Raw genomic sequence first — 23,503 nt, 5'->3', positions numbered from 1 at the left:
GAATTTATTAAAATCCTAGAGACTGGAGCAAAACTCAAATGGACTAATCCAAATCAACAATCTACCAAAGGAGTTAATTCCCCAACTACTCCACAGAAGATAGAAAAAGAGAAAAGTTGCTCAACATCAGACACCACGGCAAATGACTTCTTAATGAAAAAGATGATGCAGAATCCGGAAATGCTCAAAGAATACCTAAATTATTTGCCAAATCAAGACAGGAAAGAAGAAGACAAAAAAGATGAGTCAGGTGGATCGTCATCAGAATCAACCTTTGATCCATTTGGTGGTCCCTGTGCTCAAGACCCGACAGACTTTTGATAAAGTGGTCGGCCAATTTCAAAGATGTCGATTTCAAGATAAGAGTAGAATTTCAAAAGGACCAATTACAAGAAGATAAGGTGTCGGCAAGAAAAGCAAATGAAATTCAAATGAAAGTGTCGGCAATCAAATGAAGATGAAATTAAAAGACGAAAATATCTATAAATAGAATTCAAGATCATTTGTAGAGGCATCGAGGTTTTTTTTAGCTATCAGAGGAACTTTCTGTAAACCTCTAAATTCTCAGCTTCTATATTTCTTTGTATGCTCTTTGATTCAAGAAGTTCAATAAGAATTCGAAGTTTGATTTCATCTCAAAGGCTCTGCTATTTAAAGTTTTCGTTGCAAAGCTACTCTGATTTCCAAGTAAATTTTATTTAATTTTATGTCAATTATATGCCTGGGTTGGTTCTGGTATTCAAGAATTTCTGGTATCCAAGAAAATCCATATTTTACCAAACCTATTACTCAACATATCACTTTAACTAGATTTCAAGAAGTGCCTCTTTACAATGCACTAAATTCCTTTACCCAAAGACTTTTTCCTTCAAAATGTTTTTGGCAACCAGATGATCCATCCAAAAATCTGGATTATTACGAATTAATTCTCACTGATACTCAATCTGTTGAGATTTTCCCTATTCCAGACAAAAAGAATACAGAAATTATCAGCCATTCAAAATGCATTATAAAGAAAGTTTGTTCTCCTAATGAATGGATTTCTCTTTATTCAAAGAAATCTTTTTCAGTTAGATTCATTCTAGATGGATTTAATTTACTTTTCAAGATTACAAAATGGCATGGTATCGGGCATTTTTGTATTGACCATTCAATCATTCTTGGTTCTTTACATTCAAAGAAAACAGACTTTTGATAAAGTGGTCGGCCAATTTCAAAGATGTCGATTTCAAGATAAGAGTAGAATTTCAAAAGGACCAATTACAAGAAGATAAGGTGTCGGCAAGAAAAGCAAATGAAATTCAAATGAAAGTGTCGGCAATCAAATGAAGATGAAATTAAAAGACGAAAATATCTATAAATAGAATTCAAGATCATTTGTAGAGGCATCGAGGTTTTTTTTAGCTATCAGAGGAACTTTCTGTAAACCTCTAAATTCTCAGCTTCTATATTTCTTTGTATGCTCTTTGATTCAAGAAGTTCAATAAGAATTCGAAGTTTGATTTCATCTCAAAGGCTCTGCTATTTAAAGTTTTCGTTGCAAAGCTACTCTGATTTCCAAGTAAATTTTATTTAATTTTATGTCAATTATATTCCTGGGTTGGTTCTGGTATTCAAGAATTTCTGGTATCCAAGAAAATCCATATTTTACCAAACCTATTACTCAACATATCACTTTAACTAGATTTCAAGAAGTGCCTCTTTACAATGCACTAAATTCCTTTACCCAAAGACTTTTTCCTTCAAAATGTTTTTGGCAACCAGATGATCCATCCAAAAATCTGGATTATTACGAATTAATTCTCACTGATACTCAATCTGTTGAGATTTTCCCTATTCGAGACAAAAAGAATCCAGAAATTATCAGCCATTCAAAATGCATTATAAAGAAAGTTTGTTCTCCAAATGAATGGACTTCTCTTTATTCAAAGAAATCCTTTTCAGTTAGATTCATTCCAGATGGATTTACTTATCAAGATTACAAAATGGCATGGTATCGTGCTTTTTTGTATAGACCATTCAATCATTCTTGGTTCTTTACATTCAAAGAAAGTTGCAGCAGAGAATTCCCAATTTGGTTCAACCATTGGTGGAAATGGTTTGGTCCACAACCAGAAATTCTACCTCCAAATGTCCTCATGGGATTCCAAACTTATCTCAAAAAAGCAAGGGAGGAAGAACATACAAGGCCAATACTATTTCATATGGAATTCAAAGTACCATGGATTTTTTTGCTGGAGTTTCAAAGTTCAACAGGAATTGGAAAAGTCTCTTCCAATGTCACTAGTTCGAGAATTCAAAATTAAATGGTGGTTAGGATTCAATCAAGAATTTTGTGATCAAAAGAATGTATTAAGATTCCTAGAGACTGGAGAAAAACTCAAATGGACTAATCCAAATCAACAATCTACCAAAGGAGTTAATTCCCCAACTACTCCACAGAAGATAGAAAAAGAGAAAAGTTGCTCAACATCAGACACCACGGCAAATGACTTCTTAATGAAAAAGATGATGTAGAATCCAGAAATGCTCAAAGAATACCTAAATTATTTGCAAAATCAAAACAAGAAAGAAGAAGACAAAAAAGATGAGTCAGCTGGATCGTCATCAGAATCAACTTTTGATCCATTTTGTGGTCCCTGTGCTCAAGATCCGACAGACTTTTGATAAAGTGGTCGGCCAATATCAAAGATGCCGATTTCAAGATAAGAGAAGAATTTCAAAAGGACCAATTACAAGAAGATAAGGTGTCGGGAAGAAAAGCAAATGAAATTCAAATGAAAGTGTCGGCAATCAAATGAAAATGAAATTAAAAGACGGAAGTCTCTATAAATAGAACTCAAGATCATTTGTAGAGGCGATCGAGTTTTTTTTTAGCTATCATAGGAACTTTAAGTAAACCTCTAAATTCTCAGCTTTTATATTTCTTTGTATGCTGTTTGATTCAAGAAGTTCAATAAGAATTCGAAGTTTGATTTCATCTCAAAGGCTCTGCTATTTAAAGTTTTCGTTGCAAAGCTACTCTGATTTCCAAGTAAGTTTTATTTAATTTTATGTCAATTATATGCCAGGTTTGGTTCTGGTATTCAAGAATTTCTGGTATCCAAGCAAATCCATATTTTACCAAACCTATTACTCAACATATCATATTAACTAGATTGCAAGAAGTGCCTCTTTACAATGCATTAAATTTCTTTACCCAAAGACTTTTTCCTTCAAAATATTTTTGGCAACCAGATCATCCATCCAAAAATCTGGATTATTACGAATTAATTCTCACTGATACTCAATCTGTTGAGATTTTCCCTATTCGAGACAAAAAGAATCCAGAAATTATCAGCCATTCAAAATGCATTATAAAGAAAGTTTGTTCTTCTAATGAATGGACTTCTCTTTATTCAAAGAAATATTTTTCAGTTAGATTCATTCCAGATGGATTTACTTATGAAGATTACAAAATGGCATGGTATCGTGCTTTTTTGTATAGACCGTTCAATCATTCTTGGTTCTTTACATTCAAAGAAAGTTGCAGCAGAGAATTCCCAATTTGGTTCAACCATTGGTGGAAATGGTTTGGTCCACAACCAGAAATTCTACCTCCAAATGTCCTCATGGAATTCCAAACATATCTCAAAAAAGCAAGGGAGGAAGAACATACAAGGCCAATACTATTTCATATGGAATTCAAAGTACCATGGATTTTTTGCTGGAGTTTCAAAGTTCAACAGGAATTGGAAAAGTCTCTTCCAATGTCACTAGTTCGAGAATTCAAAATTAAATGGTGGTTAGGATTCAATCAAGAATTTTGTGATCAAATGAATTTATTAAAATTCCTAGAGACTGGAGAAAAACTCAAATGGACTAATCCAAATCAACAATCTACCAAAGGAGTTAATTCCCCAACTACTCCACAGAAGATAGAAAAAGAGAAAAGTTGCTCAACATCAGACACCACGACAAATGACTTCTTAATGAAAAAGATGATGCAGAATCCGGAAATGCTCAAAGAATACCTAAATTATTTGCCAAATCAAGACAGGAAAGAAGAAGACAAAAAAGATGAGTCAGGTGGATCGTCATCAGAATCAACCTTTGATCCATTTGGTGGTCCCTGTGCTCAAGACCCGACAGACTTTTGATAAAGTGGTCGGCCAATTTCAAAGATGTCGATTTCAAGATAAGAGAAGAATTTCAAAAGGACCAATTACAAGAAGATAAGGTGTCGGCAAGAAAAGCAAATGAAATTCAAATGAAAGTGTCGGCAATCAAATGAAGATGAAATTAAAAGACGGAAATCTCTATAAATAGAATTCAAGATCATTTGTAGAGGCATCGAGGTTTTTTTTAGCTATCAGAGGAACTTTCTGTAAACCTCTAAATTCTCAGCTTCTATATTTCTTTGTATGCTCTTTGATTCAAGAAGTTCAATAAGAATTCGAAGTTTGATTTCATCTCAAAGGCTCTGCTATTTAAAGTTTTCGTTGCAAAGCTACTCTGATTTCCAAGTAAATTTTATTTAATTTTATGTCAATTATATGCCTGGGTTGGTTCTGGTATTCAAGAATTTCTGGTATCCAAGAAAATTCATATTTTACCAAACCTATTACTCAACATATCACTTTAACTAGATTTCAAGAAGTGCCTCTTTACAATGCACTAAATTCCTTTACCCAAAGACTTTTTCCTTCAAAATATTTTTGGCAACCAGATGATCCATCCAAAAATCTGGATTATTACGAATTAATTCTCACTGATACTCAATCTGTTGAGATTTTCCCTATTCCAGACAAAAAGAATACAGAAATTATCAGCCCTTCAAAATGCATTATAAAGAAAGTTTGTTCTCCTAATGAATGGATTTCTCTTTATTCAAAGAAATCTTTTTCAGTTAGATTCATTCTAGATGGATTTACTTTTCAAGATTACAAAATGGCATGGTATCGGGCATTTTTGTATTGACCATTCAATCATTCTTGGTTCTTTACATTCAAAGAAAGTTGCAGCAGAGAATTCCCAATTTGGTTCAACCATTGGTGGAAATGGTTTGGTCCACAACCAGAAATTCTACCTCCAAACGTCCTCATGGGATTCCAAACTTATCTCAAAAAAGCAAGGGAGGAAGAACATACAAGGCCAATACTATTTCATATGGAATTCAAAGTACCATGGATTTTTTTGCTGGAGTTTCAAAGTTCAACAGGAATTGGAAAAGTCTCTTCCAATGTCACTAGTTCGAGAATTCAAAATTAAATTGTGGTTAGGATTCAATCAAGAATTTTGTGATCAAAAGAATGTATTAAGATTCCTAGAGACTGGAGAAAAACTCAAATGGACTAATCCAAATCAACAATCTACCAAAGGAGTTAATTCCCCAACTACTCCACAGAAGATAGAAAAAGAGAAAAGTTGCTCAACATCAGACACCACGGCAAATGACTTCTTAATGAAAAAGATGATGTAGAATCCAGAAATGCTCAAAGAATACCTAAATTATTTGCAAAATCAAGACAAGAAAGAAGAAGACAAAAAAGATGAGTAAGCTGGATCGTCATCAGAATCAACTTTTGATCCATTTTGTGGTCCCTGTGCTCAAGATCCGACAGACTTTTGATAAAGTGGTCGGCCAATATCAAAGATGCCGATTTCAAGATAAGAGAAGAATTTCAAAAGGACCAATTACAAGAAGATAAGGTGTCGGCAAGAAAAGCAAATGAAATTCAAATGAAAGTGTCGGCAATCAAATGAAAATGAAATTAAAAGACGGAAGTCTCTATAAATAGAACTCAAGATCATTTGTAGAGGCGATCGAGTTTTTTTTTAGCTATCATAGGAACTTTAAGTAAACCTCTAAATTCTCAGCTTTTATATTTCTTTGTATGCTGTTTGATTCAAGAAGTTCAATAAGAATTCGAAGTTTGATTTCATCTCAAAGGCTCTGCTATTTAAAGTTTTCGTTGCAAAGCTACTCTGATTTCCAAGTAAGTTTTATTTAATTTTATGTCAATTATATGCCAGGTTTGGTTCTGGTATTCAAGAATTTCTGGTATCCAAGCAAATCCATATTTTACCAAACCTATTACTCAACATATCATATTAACTAGATTGCAAGAAGTGCCTCTTTACAATGCATTAAATTTCTTTACCCAAAGACTTTTTCCTTCAAAATATTTTTGGCAACCAGATGATGTAGCGCCCCCACTTCTCCCTAAGGCGAACCAAAGGGTATCCACGGGACGCCTGCCCAGTTCTCGGCAGGACTCACTACAATCCATCATTCAAAAGCTCGAAATACTTTAAGTAACTTCAATACATAATTAAAGTACTCCAAATATCTCACACTTACAATTATGCAGCTTCCAAGCTTAAATACAACCCAACGGAAAAGGGTACAATAGCCATCCGTTATAATATAACTTAAAGTTTTCAAAAGAAAACAATCTAGTACTACTCACGAGCACCCTTGGTCTCGAACCCTGTAAAAGAAAATCACAACGTGGGATGAGCTACACAGCCCAGTGAGGTTCCAAGACACTCTAACAGTTCAAATAAATCAAGTAAGTTGGGCATATCATATGCATGATTCAAGGTCACACACTGGCATGTTATCATGAGGTGATAATCATTGTACGAGTAATTTGAGATATTTATCATGGTATGAGACATTTATCATGAGACAGGTATCATGATATAAGTACATTGGTCAGGTAACAGGTATGGAGCATATCACAGGCATAGTTCAGGATTTCATGTTGACATTTTAGCATGAAACAATTATCATGATACAAGGTAAACATATACGGTAGGATACGGTGTTCCAGTGGAACTCTGTCGGTCATCTGCACCTTATGACTTCTGATCCCCACGGTACGGTCTGGCCATCGCCTTATCCCTCCAGTGGTAATACTCGAGTATACCGTAACGGTGGCCCAGGGTTCCAACCTACCCGACCGAGCCCAGTCCTGGCTCGAGTAGGTCAGTAACCAAGGGCAGGGCCCAAGTTCAGCTTAGAGCTTACAACATGCACAAGTAACCAAGTAATTCGACAAAAGGTAAAATTCATCATTTGAGTAGGTCGAGTGAGGTAAAGTACACACTCGCCTAATAATGATGGACAGCTTCATATAACATGTGATTCATGATAATCAAGTAATCAGGTGGTCAAGTAACCAAGTAAGTTGGTGATCACGTAAGCAGATAACCAAGTAAGCAAGTAACCAAATAGATTAGAAAACGATAAGTAAACACGGTTAACGGTAAACGGTAAACGGTTAACGGTAGTAATTACGGTTAATTGGTAGACATATGTCATTTCAATAGGCCGCCATTGGCCGTTTTTCACTTTCACCACGTAAGAGTCGAGGAGATTCACTCCAACCGACTTATGCTTCCATAGCATAATTAATCATTTAAACACATCATGTAAATATGCTCTCCAAACATTTCATATCTAGTATTTCAAGTAATCACATAAGTATGCTCTTTAAGCATTTCATATCGAATAGTTCAAGTAGTCACGTAAATATGCTCTTCAAGGGTTTCATATCGAATAGTTCAAATATACATACTTCAGGTGTTTCATGTCGAGTAATTCAAGTATACACTATTCAAATATGCATGAGTGTGGTAAATACTTAACATATAGCACTTAACACCTAATGACCAGGAGTTAAGCATGTCATAGACTTATTCCAATTACGTATTCCTATATGGAACACTCACCTATTGCAACAAGAGAGTAAATACTCAAACAAGTGTCTAGGCGTCCACTTCGAGTTCCTCTTGAAGGTCCCCTTGAGCGCCTGAGCAAATAACCATTAACTATTATGCACTATCACTTAGAACTCCTACTTATCAAAGAAGGTTGTACAATCTAAGGGGAATTCATAAATTGGGCCTTAATTATTAATAATCGAGGCTCAAGAGTAGAGTTTGAAAGTTTAAAGAGAGAGACTAACATTTTTCATGAAATCGAGTTCAAAATGTTCAATCGATATCGAGAAAAGAAGGCAAGTTTCCAAAATCTCATTTTCTAAGAAATTGCCAAATTTCAGCTTTGGGTGTCAATTTTAGAAAAATCGTATCTTGCACTACGTAGGTCCAAAATTGGAACGCTTGATACCATTGGAAACTACATTCCGAGTACTACAAGTTTCTAGAAGACACTTTTCCATGATCCCAAATGGAAGGTATTCAAAAGTTGGATCAAAGTTACTGCTGTAGAATACTAAGACAGTTTCAAGGTTGGTTTTTGGCCAATTTTGGAAATTCGGCAAAATTCACTTGTTTTGAACTAACCTTTGAAATTTGGAAATCAATTAGTGTTGCAATCCATGAGTATAACAAAACAAGCGGAATGAGAAACGGAGTTTCGAGCACCAAGATATAGTAGCTCCAAGTTGCTGAAAAAGTTAAGACGGTTGGGCTATTTTCCAGGTTTAAAAACTAAATTCGAAGCATCATTTGGTCACCGAGTTGGCAGTGGAAATACATAAAACTTGGTACACTAAATCTTCCATATGTGAACAACGTTTCTACCAAGTTTCATACGAAAACTCACACGGTAAGGTAGTCATTAAAACAACCAAAGTTTATGAAGAGTTTCAAGGCTAAACTACCTTCTCACTTTTTCTTTTGTTTACAAACTTTTGTACCATGAAATCAGTTTCAAATCTCTCCATTATTGAAACCAAGAGTTCATAAACATCCACTGAGCAATTTAAAGACCATTGACATCCAAATTCTAGAAATAAAACTCTCCAAATCAGATTTGACCATTTGGCTAAGAGAAAACGAAAAGTTTTCCAGATTCGATGAGCGAATTTTGTGACATCATTTGCATATCAAAATGGTCTTAGAATATTACCAAATTTTGTACAATTAAACCTCCATATGAGGATTACTCTTCTATCAAATTTCATTTGAAAATTCACACGGGAAGGTAGTTAACTAAACCATCAAAGTTCAGGAAATTTCCCAAGGTAAAACTGTCTTCTAGCTCTTCTTTCCTTTTTAAATATTTTGTCCAAAGCAACCAACCCAAATCTGGTTTATTTGTAAAAAAAAGTCCAAGGAACATCTAATCTAAAGTTTGGTAGGTGTTGGACATCAAATTTTCCAAAACAACAAGTCCCAAATCATTGTTAGTTACAAATCTGTCCAAGTGGAAAATTCTATCACTGTAGCAGTTTCAAACTTTGGCCACAACTCACTCAATTCAACTTGGAATTGGACGTGGTTGATGGCGTTGGAAAGCTCTCTTATAAAGCTGAATTTTCTTAGAAGAAACCATTTTCAAATTCTATCTACAAACAGCTCGTTTTTGAGCATCAAGAAGCAATTTCTGTCCTGTCTCCTGGAGAGCAACGAAACAGGGCAGTGATTTTCAAACGAATGGTGTGGCTCACTCAAGTGGAACCAGAACGTGAATTTGGTACCAATGGAAAGCTGAGAATGTCTAGTTTCCAATGCCGCAAACGGCACTTGATTTCGACATCGGAGTAAAGAGTTATAGCCGATACAAAATGACTGCCTGGGCAATACGGGAATCATTTTCCAGATTTGCTAACTTTCGAAATCAATTCATTTGACCAACCAAATCATGTTATTTTTCAATGAAATTTTGTACACACTCACAATAACATGTAAACAACATAATCAAGTCATTAGAACCTCAAAATTTTGCACAAAAGTGGTCGGACAAGGCAGGGGTAAAATCGGAAACTTTTGCCTCTTGCACCCAATGAAATTTCTATCAATTACACACCATTAATCCATCATTTTAACCACTAAACCAACAATATATCCACCATCAATCATCAAATCAGCAACAACCCAAGTGTGGGAATCCATAGAGCCCACTTTCACATTTTTCCAACAATATCAAGATACCCATACACATGCAATAGCTTAAGGATGCATTTCTACCATCATAAACCAAGCTTAAGGTGTAGGATGAGGTTATACCTCCTTGTTGCTTTAAACCAGAAATTTCGGTCCTCAAGATGCTCCAAGAAACCGTGAGAAACTCCTCCTTTTTCTAGCTAGATGATCTCTCCACGTGACAAGCTAAGTGTAGTTCAAATTTGGTGTGAATCCATGAAGTTTTTGTGCAAGAATTGAAGATGAAAATGGCAACTTTGTGTTGTGTTTTTGCTGCAGAGAATTCGGCCAAGAGAGAGACTAAGAGAGAGAGTGTTTGGTCTAAATTTAGCTTCTTAAGGAAGACACAATGTGTGGTGCAAAAATCATCCCCAAAGTCAACTCTCACTAGGGTGCGTTTGGGCGCGTTTCGGCTCGATTTCTCGCGCGTTTGGTTCACTAGTGCACTAAACCTCTAATGCACTTATATTCATGTAGATAATATTCACTCTTAATTATCCCGAAATAAGGGTCTAAGGTCCCTCAAATAAAGTCACGCGTGTGGAAACGTGTACCGTCAATTTTATCGCTATAACGCGAAACCTCCGAGAAATTCTTATAACGTCCGTACTACTAACCATCACTTGAGTATTTAAACATTAAAATTCCTATTTTAAGACTAAGGCACGTATCTCCAATTTTTCTGAGCTCAGTGTATCCTCAAATCGGCTATCGTTCCAAATGCACGTGCACTATTTCACTTATCGGGCTTTCGGAAATTAATTTTTGAAACAAGTCATTTTAAAAATATAATGAAACTATATTTCCATGTAATTAGGTCTCAAGAGCTTAGAAAATAATATTCGGAGTAAAAGACCAAATAAATAATTAAATAAGCTAGAAATAGGAGATTAAATAAGTAAATTTTGCGAGTCCTCACAGATCATCCATCCAAAAATCTGGATTATTACGAATTAATTCTCACTGATACTCAATCTGTTGAGATTTTCCCTATTCCAGACAAAAAGAATCCAGAAATTATCAGCCATTCAAAATGCATTATAAATAAAGTTTGTTCTCCTAATGAATGGACTTCTCTTTATTCAAAGAAATCTTTTTCAGTTAGATTCATTCCAGATGGATTTACTTATCAAGATTACAAAATGGCATGGTATCGTGCTTTTTTGTATAGACCATTCAATCATTCTTGGTTCTTTACATTCAAAGAAAGTTGCAGCAGAGAATTTCCAATTTGGTTCAACCATTGGTGGAAATGGTTTGGTCCACAACCAGAAATTCTACCTCCAAATGTCCTCATGGGATTCCAAACATATCTCAAAAAAGCAAGGGAGGAAGAACATACAAGGCCAATACTATTTCATATGGAATTCAAAGTACCATGGATTTTTTGCTGGAGTTTCAAAGTTCATCAAGAATTGGAAAAACCACTTCCAATGTCACTAGTTCGAGAATTCAAAATTAAATGGTGGTTAGGATTCAATCAAGAATTTTGTGATCAAAAGAATGTATTAAGATTCCTAGAGACTGGAGAAAAACTCAAATGGACTAATCCAAATCAACAATCTACCAAAGGAGTTAATTCCCCAACTACTCCACAGAAGATAGAAAAAGAGAAAAGTTGCTCAACATCAGACACCACGGCAAATGACTTCTTAATGAAAAAGATGATGTAGAATCCAGAAATGCTCAAAGAATACCTAAATTATTTGCAAAATCAAGACAAGAAAGAAGAAGACAAAAAAGATGAGTAAGCTGGATCGTCATCAGAATCAACTTTTGATCCATTTTGTGGTCCCTGTGCTCAAGATCCGACAGACTTTTGATAAAGTGGTCGGCCAATATCAAAGATGCCGATTTCAAGATAAGAGAAGAATTTCAAAAGGACCGATTACAAGAAGATAAGGTGTCGTCAAGAAAAGCAAATGAAATTCAAATGAAAGTGTCGGCAATCAAATGAAGATGAAATTAAAAGACGGAAATATCTATAAATAGAATTCAAGATCATTTGTAGAGGCATCGAGGTTTTTTTTAGCTATCAGAGGAACTTTCTGTAAACCTCTAAATTCTCAGCTTCTATATTTCTTTGTATGCTCTTTGATTCAAGAAGTTCAATAAGAATTCGAAGTTTGATTTCATCTCAAAGGCTCTGCTATTTAAAGTTTTCGTTGCAAAGCTACTCTGATTTCCAAGTAAATTTTATTTAATTTTATGTCAATTATATGCCTGGGTTGGTTCTGGTATTCAAGAATTTCTGGTATCCAAGAAAATCCATATTTTACCAAACCTATTACTCAACATATCACTTTAACTAGATTTCAAGAAGTGCCTCTTTACAATGCACTAAATTCCTTTACCCAAAGACTTTTTCCTTCAAAATGTTTTTGGCAACCAGATGATCCATCCAAAAATCTGGATTATTACGAATTAATTCTCACTGATACTCAATCTGTTGAGATTTTCCCTATTCCAGACAAAAAGAATACAGAAATTATCAGCCATTCAAAATGCATTATAAAGAAAGTTTGTTCTCCTAATGAATGGATTTCTCTTTATTCAAAGAAATCTTTTTCAGTTAGATTCATTCTAGATGGATTTACTTTTTAAGATTACAAAATGGCATGGTATCGGGCATTTTTGTATTGACCATTCAATCATTCTTGGTTCTTTACATTCAAAGAAAGTTGCAGCAGAGAATTCCCAATTTGGTTCAACCATTGGTGGAAATGGTTTGGTCCACAACCAGAAATTCTACCTCCAAATGTCCTCATGGGATTCCAAACTTATCTCAAAAAAGCAAGGGAGGAAGAACATACAAGGCCAATACTATTTCATATGGAATTCAAAGTACCATGGATTTTTTTGCTGGAGTTTCAAAGTTCAACAGGAATTGGAAAAGTCTCTTCCAATGTCACTAGTTCGAGAATTCAAAATTAAATGGTGGTTAGGATTCAATCAAGAATTTTGTGATCAAAAGAATGTATTATGTGACGACCCCACTTCTCCCAAGGGCGAACCCAAGGGTATCGGCGGGCCGCCTGCCTAGCTCGCGCCAGGACTCAAAACTTAAAACAATCAAAGCCAGAAAATTCAAAAGAGTACTATATACAACCCCAAAAGAGTTATAATTACATTCTCCAAAAGTATCGAGTCAAACCACAAGAACAAAAACAAACATCCTAACTGTTCAACTATTACAAGCCAATCTAACTATACTAGTATACGAGCCAAAAGTCCCCGCGTCGGCCCCTGCTAAGGAAAACAAAAGGAATGGGGTAAGCTATATGCTTAGTAAGTAAACAGGGGCGAAAACATAAATTTCACGTAACAGTTACACAATATGAGTAAAGCAAAAGCAGAAAAGTAACATCACATAATAAGGATACAGGTGGCTCCAAAGCCAACTCATGTGCCATGCATGATCTCCTGCCGACACTCCGTCGACCGCAAATAATAGTCCATAGAACTTCACTTGTACACCCACCGACACCTTATCACCCTCACTGGCCAGTCACCTCACAAACTTGCCCGGGCGAACGAAATCACAAACTTGAGCTTGAGTCACAAGCTCGGGTCACAAACTTGGTCACCTTCTCGGTGAACCGGATTCACAAAATTGGTTCATAACATGAACCTACAAACTTGGTGACCTCAGACTAAGTTGGACTGCCTTCGACCAAGCCCTAACCGGCTCGAATAGTCCAACCAGGTCAAGAGTTCGCCCCAAACTCACAAACTTCACAAAATTATTCAAAATCACAAACTTTGCAAACTTCACAAACTTTATTCGAAAGTCGCCCCGAGCCACAAGCTCAAGGGTTTTGGTTCCAAAAGGTTCATATACATATGTCAAGTACAATTATACATTCAAATTAGGGTTTAGGTCGAGTGCGATAAAGTACACCCTCGCCTAAGTGCCCTTTTCACATATCTCAAACACATAGCAAAGAAAACACACCAAACTGGCCTGAATACTTACTCAAAATACCAAAAGTAGTACGAAAGCAAAATCGCTTCGCGCGTTCGCTAGTAGTGGGCCCCACCGGCTCCGCCTAGCTCACCGCTGTCTGAAATAGAAGATTTTATCACAAACGGCCACTAACATGCCCAAAACAAGCAAAACGGCAAAACAACACGCGCGCACGTAAATATGACAGACGGAAACGGAAACGGCAGATTTGATACTCGTTTCTAGTTTACTCATAACTTGAGCTACGAATATCGGATTAAGGCGTATGAGACGCCATATCGAAGCTTAAAGGATGAACAACAACTGTTATGAAGACATCCAGAACTGAAACTGGAGGCTTTAGTCCCAAATGAACCAAACACAATCACTTACGAAATCTGGCCAATGCACAAATGGTCAGTTTTGAGTGCAAACTGTTTTCTATGCTACACATGGTCAAAAGAGCTGAAAATTAGCAGTTAGATAGTTCATTCCAAATGGAACAACTTTCATGAAGGTCGGCAATCCAAATTCGGAACGGAAATTGGTCATCAGGACCAAAACAGATTTCTGGTCATTTTCACGGGCAGGCCTTGTTTGCTCGGCTATATCTCAGGTTTTATAAATCCGATTCATGAAATTCCAAGGGCGTTAGAAAGCTCTGATATAGGGTTATAAGTTTGGTGTTTTGGTCGGAAGCCCAAACAGCTTGTAACTCAGTCAAATGTGAAGCCAAAGTTCCAGCCATAAACTTTCCAAAAACGTACCAGAATCACAAACCGTATTTGACCTCAATATGCGGTAATGGCACCAAATTCACTACGGTTATCGGATGGGGGTGTAAGACCCACCGTTTCGAAGCTAAGAAACAGGAGTACAACAACGTAGAAGGCCACTCAGTCCAAATCCTAGCACAACTAGGTCAAATATGCAAAATACAAATCCAGAATTACCAAAACAGGTTTGCAAATCACATAAAACTGTAATCGGTATATCTCAGTCCATACAAGTCCAAATGCCGAAATTCCAAAGGCATAAGTTAGCTAAGACGTCCAGCTACATTTCATCAGAAGACACCAACATCCAAATCCAAACCAATTCCAGTCAAAATGGCCAATTACCAATACAGTTTTCGCATTCTGTCCAAAGCAGAACAGCTACAGTAATTTCGTCATATCTCATTCTACATCAATCCAAATAACCTGAAATTTTACAGGCACCTCAAACACATCAATACCTACAACTTTCATGTTTTGACCAAAGTCAAATTCGGCCTCTAACCCTATGATCCAAAACCGGACAGAATTGGGGTTTTATGAACCCTATCTTTTCATTTTCCAATCCAAATCCATAATTGGTTGCATTTATCCACAATTCACACCCACTAGAGTCATTATAGTCCATTACCATTCATCATACAAGGCCACAACATCCCATTCATATTAAATCAGAAAAATTCCCAATAAAATAAAAACTTCACCAAAACTCTTCAAATCAAGAAATAAATCATATATTCCATCACTCAAGCCACCATTAAGCACAAAAAACCATCATTAAATATAGGGGAAAGGTTGAAGCATCACTCACCTAATAACAAGAGAGAGGAAGATGATGGACACCTTAGCTCTTCCAAAAAGCTTCAATAAACCAACCAATATCACCAAAAGGAAAGATTGTATGGAGTAAAACTAACTTAAACTCTTGATTTGGTGGATTTTGGTCCAATTGGAAGCTTGAAAGTTGAAGAATTTCCTTCTTCTTTGAGAGAGAAAGGGCCGGCCAACACAAGGAAGAAAATGGTGATTTTTGAGCAATTTTTGGATATTTAATCTTTTGGTCAAAAAAGTCAAGAAAGTGAATAGTAATTCTTAAGTCTTCTCCAATGAAATGGTGACACTTGTCACCACCATTAATGCATTCCTATCCTTTCTTTTCTCTCTCACATCAATCATATCTCACTCTATACTTATCTCTTAACACCCGATAAATTTTACACAATATCCGGAATTTAACCTAATTGGCCGAATTTTTCCGAACTTTTCGCACTAGTGGGTCCCACGTCCGATATACGTTCTTAATTTCTCAAAATCTAACCAATACTAGAAAAATCATCTAAAAACTATATTTACTCATAAAAATTATCTGGGGAATTTTCTAATAAAGAAAATGTAGAAAAAAACGGGTTTTCAATCTTAACCGGAACTTAGGGTTTAAATCTTAATCCCTACTTAGGGTTTTCGAAATACCCCCAAAACCGAACGTTACCGCCCAATTAATGAATATATCAACGTAGAACGAACTGGGGCCTCACAATCTCCCCCACTTAGGACAATTTCGTCCTCGAAATTTCTATGAACGGAATCTATCAAATCTAAAGTAACCAGTAGCCTGTACCTTCCACGGTCTTAAAAGAAACGAGGCTCTTCATTCCAGTCCCTTCTCTAGTTGACGGTCCAGGGTCGGTCTGGGTTAGTTGCTGAGTTCCTTTCTTTTCGTGCAATAAACCCGGGCAATTAGCAATTTGGTGCTTGGCGTTCCCACAGCGCAGACATATCCTTCCCTTTCTCCAACAATTCACTTCAATGTGATTGGATTTTCTACAATAACCACAAATTGTCACACCACCCGCTCCACGACCCTTCTTAGCAGATGACCTACCTCGCTTACTCGGTTCTGGCCTTTGATTCTCAAGAGATGCGCTCCTTTTCTTTGCATGGAAGGTCTTCACTTGCGGCCTTGATATTTCTGTCCTTTGAGTTTTCTCTGGAACCCTCATAGAAGTAGTGCTCTGTGCCATTGCTAAGGCCTCCCCGGAAATCCCTTCGTATTTCCTTTTTAGCTCTAAGTTCTTGTGCAAGAGCTCAATTTTCTCTGAATACTCGTGCTTCCATCGCCCTTCCCAGTATGCGACTAGTTTCTTTTGGACTTCTATTTCGTCTCGAAGAACCGCAATTTCCTTATACATCTCAACCCAATGTGCCATCTCACAAAATTGCTGGAACTCAGATGGTAGCCTGTCGGGCAAAACAATGGGTCATAATCAATTCTTGGACACAAGTGGCATTCTCGGTCCATGATTTGTTCAGCTATTGTTTCCTCCCTTTCTTCTCTTAACTCTCGGCCTCGTTTTGTTCCACAGCCATGACCATGTCCGCGACTATGTCCTCCTTCCACATATATACATATATATATATATAGTTTTCCCTTCTCTCTCTTTTCTTTCCAAAAAGGTACTTTAATGAATGAATGCAGTAAATTGACTACAATAACAAAATCCAACATACCAATTACACAAATAACCTATCGCACATAACACGCCATATCAAAAGACGGACAAGCAAGTATACAAATACATATCAAGTTGGACAGATAACCATGTACACAAACACATATACTAACGTCAGGTGGTCGTAATATACGGGCAAACCAAAAGGAAAAGGTGAAGTCGTCCCAGTATCAGCCCGTCTGATCTCTCACGTCCCTTACTATCCAAACTAGATGTCCATTGACCTTTTGTGCTCATTCTAGTCAGACAAAGCCTGTTCACAATTCCAAAATACAAGTCTCAAGTACCTAGTAGCTTGCATCGCCTCAATTCTGGAGTATTCGAGCACAAGAATCCGAAATAAGATAGTTCACATCTCGAGCTGGCCAGTCCCAAGAGTAAACCATCTACAAATCGAACTTCCTACCCGACATACCTATCTATGGTCCTTAGATATCATGAGAAAGATTGAAGACCTATAACACTTCAGGGTTCATAGCTTATGCTCGAACGAGCACTTAATCCTTCATACCCATTCACCACTCAGCCCAAGCACACTCCGCGCGGAGACCACGCAAAGCAGGCTTTGGGTTTTATCCCTCAATTGCTTAACTTTCAAATCAAATCGAATCCCACAGTCCGGCATCCTAAACTTCAAGCCTAGGATACACTACAGGAATTTGAAGCCTAAGCTCTGATACCAACTGTGACGACCCCACCTCCCCCTAGGGCGTACCAGAGGGTTCGGCGGCCCGCCGATACCCTTGGGTTCGCCCTTGGGAGAAGTGGGGTCGTCACATATTAAGATTCCTAGAGACCGGAGAAAAACTCAAATGGACTAATCCAAATCAACAATCTACCAAAGGAGTTAATTCCCCAACTACTCCACAGAAGATAGAAAAAGAGAAAAGTTGCTCAACATCAGACACCACGGCAAATGACTTCTTAATGAAAAAGATGATGTAGAATCCAGAAATGCTCAAAGAATACCTAAATTATTTGCAAAATCAAGACAAGAAAGAAGAAGACAAAAAAGATGAGTCAGCTGGATCGTCATCAGAATCAACTTTTGATCCATTTTGTGGTCCCTGTGCTCAAGATCCGACAGACTTTTGATAAAGTGGTCAGCCAATATCAAAGATGCCGATTTCAAGATAAGAGAAGAATTTCAAAAGGACCAATTACAAGAAGATAAGGTGTCGGCAACAAAAGCAAATGAAATTCAAATGAAAGTGTCGGCAATCAAATGAAAATGAAATTAAAAGACGGAAGTCTCTATAAATAGAACTCAAGATCATTTGTAGAGGCGATCGAGTTTTTTTTTAGCTATCATAGGAACTTTAAGTAAACCTCTAAATTCTCAGCTTTTATATTTCTTTGTATGCTGTTTGATTCAAGAAGTTCAATAAGAATTCGAAGTTTGATTTCATCTCAAAGGCTCTGCTATTTAAAGTTTTCGTTGCAAAGCTACTCTGATTTCCAAGTAAGTTTTATTTAATTTTATGTCAATTATATGCCAGGTTTGGTTCTGGTATTCAAGAATTTCTGGTATCCAAGCAAATCCATATTTTACCAAACCTATTACTCAACATATCATATTAACTAGATTGCAAGAAGTGCCTCTTTACAATGCATTAAATTTCTTTACCCAAAGACTTTTTCCTTCAAAATATTTTTGGCAACCAGATCATCCATCCAAAAATCTGGATTATTACGAATTAATTCTCACTGATACTCAATCTGTTGAGATTTTCCCTATTCCAGACAAAAAGAATCCAGAAATTATCAGCCATTCAAAATGCATTATAAATAAAGTTTGTTCTCCTAATGAATGGACTTCTCTTTATTCAAAGAAATCTTTTTCAGTTAGATTCATTCCAGATGGATTTACTTATCAAGATTACAAAATGGCATGGTATCCTGCTTTTTTGTATAGACCATTCAATCATTTTTGGTTCTTTACATTCAAAGAAAGTTGCAGCAGAGAATTCCCAATTTGGTTCAACCATTGGTGGAAATGGTTTGGTCCACAACCACAAATTCTACCTCCAAATGTCCTCATGGAATTCCAAACATATCTCAAAAAAGCAAGGGAGGAAGAACATACAAGGCCAATACTATTTCATATGGAATTCAAAGTACCATGGATTTTTTGCTGGAGTTTCAAAGTTCATCAAGAATTGGAAAAACCACTTCCAATGTCACTAGTTCGAGAATTCAAAATTAAATGGTGGTTAGGATTCAATCAAGAATTTTGTGATCAAAAGAATTTATTAAAATTCCTAGAGACTGGAGAAAAACTCAAATGGACTAATCCAAATCAACAATCTACCAAAGGAGTTAATTCCCCAACTACTCCACAGAAGATAGAAAAAGAGAAAAGTTGCTCAACATCAGACACCACGGCAAATGACTTCTTAATGAAAAAGATGATGCAGAATCCGGAAATGCTCAAAGAATACCTAAATTATTTGCCAAATCAGGACAGGAAAGAAGAAGACAAAAAAGATGAGTCAGGTGGATCGTCATCAGAATCAACCTTTGATCCATTTGGTGGTCCCTGTGCTCAAGACCCGACAGACTTTTGATAAAGTGGTCGGCCAATTTCAAAGATGTCGATTTCAAGATAAGAGTAGAATTTCAAAAGGACCAATTACAAGAAGATAAGGTGTCGGCAAGAAAAGCAAATGAAATTCAAATGAAAGTGTCGGCAATCAAATGAAGATGAAATTAAAAGACGGAAATCTCTATAAATAGAATTCAAGATCATTTGTAGAGGCATCGAGGTTTTTTTTAGCTATCAGAGGAACTTTCTGTAAACCTCTAAATTCTCAGCTTCTATATTTCTTTGTATGCTCTTTGATTCAAGAAGTTCAATAAGAATTCGAAGTTTGATTTCATCTCAAAGGCTCTGCTATTTAAAGTTTTCGTTGCAAAGCTACTCTGATTTCCAAGTAAATTTTATTTAATTTTATGTCAATTATTTGCCTGGGTTGGTTCTGGTATTCAAGAATTTCTGGTATCCAAGAAAATCCATATTTTACCAAACCTATTACTCAACATATCACTTTAACTAGATTTCAAGAAGTGCCTCTTTACAATGCACTAAATTCCTTTACCCAAAGACTTTTTCCTTCAAAATGTTTTTGGCAACCAGATGATCCATCCAAAAATCTGGATTATTACGAATTAATTTTCACTGATACTCAATCTGTTGAGATTTTCCCTATTCCAGACAAAAAGAATACAGAAATTATCAGCCATTCAAAATGCATTATAAAGAAAGTTTGTCTCCTAATGAATGGATTTCTCTTTATTCAAAGAAATCTTTTTCAGTTAGATTCATTCTAGATGGATTTACTTTTCAAGATCACAAAATGGCATGGTATCGGGCATTTTTGTATTGACCATTCAATCATTCTTGGTTCTTTACATTCAAAGAAAGTTGCAGCAGAGAATTCCCAATTTGGTTCAACCATTGGTGGAAATGGTTTGGTCCACAACCAGAAATTCTACCTCCAAATGTCCTCATGGGATTCCAAACTTATCTCAAAAAAGCAAGGGAGGAAGAACATACAAGGCCAATACTATTTCATATGGAATTCAAAGTACCATGGATTTTTTTGCTGGAGTTTCAAAGTTCAACAGGAATTGGAAAAGTCTCTTCCAATGTCACTAGTTCGAGAATTCAAAATTAAATGGTGGTTAGGATTCAATCAAGAATTTTGTGATCAAAAGAATGTATTAAGATTCCTAGAGACTGGAGAAAAACTCAAATGGACTAATCCAAATCAACAATCTACCAAAGGAGTTAATTCCCCAACTACTCCACAGAAGATAGAAAAAGAGAAAAGTTGCTCAACATCAGACACCACGGCAAATGACTTCTTAATGAAAAAGATGATGTAGAATCCAGAAATGCTCAAAGAATACCTAAATTATTTGCAAAATCAAGACAAGAAAGAAGAAGACTAAAAAGATGAGTCAGCTGGATCGTCATCAGAATCAACTTTTGATCCATTTTGTGGTCCCTGTGCTCAAGATCCGACAGACTTTTGATAAAGTGGTCGGCCAATATCAAAGATGCCGATTTCAAGATAAGAGTAGAATTTCAAAAGGACCAATTACAAGAAGTTAAGGTGTCGGCAAGAAAAGCAAATGAAAGTGTTGGCAATCAAATGAAGATGAAATTAAAAGACGGAAATCTCTATAAATAGAACTCAAGATCATTTGTAGAGGCATCGAGTTTTTTTTTAGCTATAATAGAAACTTTAAGTAAACCTCTAAATTCTCAGCTTCTATATTTCTTTGTATGCTCTTTGATTCAAGAAGTTCAATAAGAATTCGAAGTTTGATTTCATCTCAAAGGCTCTGCTATTTAAAGTTTTCGTTGCAAAGCTACTCTGATTTCCAAGTAAATTTTATTTAATTTTATGTCAATTATATGCCAGGTTTGGTTCTAGTATTCAAGAATTTTTGGTATCCAAGCAAATCCATATTTTACCAAACCTATTACTCAACATATCATATTAACTAGATTGCAAGAAGTGCCTCTTTACAATGCACTAAAACCAATGGAGGAAGAACATACAAGGCCAATACTATTTCATACGAATTCAAAGTACCATGGATTTTTTGCTGGAGTTTCAAAGTTCATCAAGAATTGGAAAAACCACTTCCAATGTCACTAGTTCGAGAATTCAAAATTAAATGGTGGTTAGGATTCAATCAAGAATTTTGTGATCAAAAGAATTTATTAAAATTCCTAGAGACTGGAGAAAAACTCAAATGGACTAATCCAAATCAACAATCTACCAAAGGAGTTAATTCCCCAACTACTCCACAGAAGATAGAAAAAGAGAAAAGTTGCTCAACATCAGACACCACGGCAAATGACTTCTTAATGAAAAAGATGATGCAGAATCCGGAAATGCTCAAAGAATACCTAAATTATTTGCCAAATCAAGACAGGAAAGAAGAAGACAAAAAAGATGAGTCAGGTGGATCGTCATCAGAATCAACTTTTGATCCATTTGGTGGTCCCTGTGCTCAAGACCCGACAGACTTTTGATAAAGTGGTCGGCCAATTTCAAAGATGTCGATTTCAAGATAAGAGTAGAATTTCAAAAGGACCAATTACAAGAAGATAAGGTGCGGCAAGAAAAGCAAATGAAATTCAAATGAAAGTGTCGGCAATCAAATGAAGATGAAATTAAAAGACGAAAATCTCTATAAATAGAATTCAAGATCATTTGTAGAGGCATCGAGTTTTTTTTTGCTATCATAGGAACTTTCTGTAAACCTCTAAATTCTCAGCTTCTATATTTCTTTGTATGCTCTTTGATTCAAGAAGTTCAATAAGAATTCGAAGTTTGATTTCATCTCAAAGGTTCTGCTATTTAAAGTTTTCGTTGCAAAGCTACTCTGATTTCCAAGTAAGTTTTATTTAATTTTATGTCAATTATATGCCTGAGTTGGTTCTGGTATTCAAGAATTTCTGATATCCAAGAAAATCCATATTTTACCAAACCTATTACTCAACATATCACTTTAACTAGATTTCAAGAAGTGCCTCTTTACAATGCACTAAATTCCTTTACCCAAAGACTTTTTCCTTCAAAATGTTTTTGGCAACCAGATGATCCATCCAAAAATCTGGATTATTACGAATTAATTCTCACTGATACTCAATCTGTTGAGATTTTCCCTATTCCAGACAAAAAGAATCCAGAAATTATCAGCCATTCAAAATGCATTATAAATAAAGTTTGTTCTCCTAGTGAATGGATTTCTCTTTATTCAAAGAAATCTTTTTCAGTTAGATTCATTCCAGATGGATTTACTTATCAATATTATAAAATGGCATGGTATCGTGCTTTTTGGTATAGACCATTCAATCATTCTTGGTTCTTTACATTCAAAGAAAGTTGCAGCAGAGAATTCCCAATTTGGTTCAACCATTGGTGGAAATGGTTTGGTCCACAACCAGAAATTTTACCTCCAAATGTCCTCATGGAATTCCAAACATATCTCAAAAAAGCAAGGGAGGAAGAACATACAAGGCCAATACTATTTCATATGGAATTCAAAGTACCATGAATTTTTTGCTGGAGTTTCAAAGTTCATCAAGAATTGGAAAAACCACTTCCAATGTCACTAGTTCGAGAATTCAAAATTAAATGGTGGTTAGGATTCAATCAAGAATTTTGTGATCAAAAGAATGTATTAAAATTCCTAGAGACTGGAGAAAATCTCAAATGGACTAATCCAAATCAACAATCTACCAAAGGAGTTAATTCCCCAACTACTCCACAGAAGATAGAAAAAGAGAAAAGTTGCTCAACATCAGACACCACGGCAAATGACTTCTTAATGAAGAAGATGATGCAGAATCCGGAAATGCTCAAAGAATA

General features: G+C 36.0%; 1 long non-coding RNA gene across 1 annotated transcript; it reads right to left on the bottom strand.

The window, feature by feature from the left end:
• Positions 1-6,289: 6,289 nt before the first annotated feature.
• LOC140035947 (uncharacterized) lies at positions 6,290-10,162 on the bottom strand. The gene is made up of 2 exons (XR_011839841.1): positions 9,964-10,162; positions 6,290-6,473 (listed from the first exon to the last, which is right to left on the bottom strand). It is a non-coding gene; the product is annotated as an uncharacterized lncRNA (long non-coding RNA).
• Between the last annotated feature and the right edge of the window lie 13,341 nt (positions 10,163-23,503).

This window comes from Coffea arabica, chromosome 2c (genome assembly GCF_036785885.1).
Source record: "Coffea arabica cultivar ET-39 chromosome 2c, Coffea Arabica ET-39 HiFi, whole genome shotgun sequence".
NCBI lineage: Eukaryota > Viridiplantae > Streptophyta > Magnoliopsida > Gentianales > Rubiaceae > Coffea > Coffea arabica.
The sequence above is the reverse complement of the archived record's forward strand: the minus strand, read 5'-3'. Positions and strand labels throughout refer to the sequence as shown.